Source organism: Olea europaea, unplaced genomic scaffold (assembly GCF_002742605.1).
Source record: "Olea europaea var. sylvestris unplaced genomic scaffold, O_europaea_v1 scaffold544, whole genome shotgun sequence".
In the NCBI taxonomy this organism is placed as follows: domain Eukaryota; kingdom Viridiplantae; phylum Streptophyta; class Magnoliopsida; order Lamiales; family Oleaceae; genus Olea; species Olea europaea.
In genome coordinates, this window is record NW_019263768.1 from 66189 (window position 1) to 66669 (window position 481).

Genomic DNA, 481 nt, shown 5'->3' on the forward strand with positions numbered 1-481 from the left:
CTCAGGATTGGACTAAGTAATTGATTTTATGAAAATTTATCAGTGCAAAATGACATCAACCTTTACCTGTTAAGTGCATACTTGACGTGTGTGTGTGGATTCATGCTAACATATCAAGTTCATGATGAGTTTGAGTCCCGACCCCAAGTGGTCAAATGTCTCCTTACTCCCTCGAGAGATACACAACCCCCAAACTTATTCTTTTCACTCAATTATCCCGGGGTTGTGTTTAAAAATTATGAATTTACCTAGCTATAATTCTCACCCCCTCGTAGTTTGGATTAATTTCACTATCACAAGTTCACATGTCAACAAGTGAAGGCTATCCTAGTTTTGATTGCTTCGACACTCAAGACTAAACTAGGTTACTTGCCTCGCCTCAAAGGTATAGTTTCTTCCACTAATTGTCCAAGGGCTTTTCTTCTTGTTATTGTCTCTTTTTGTTTTTCTCACTTTGCTTTGGTTTTCTGCTTTTTTTTTT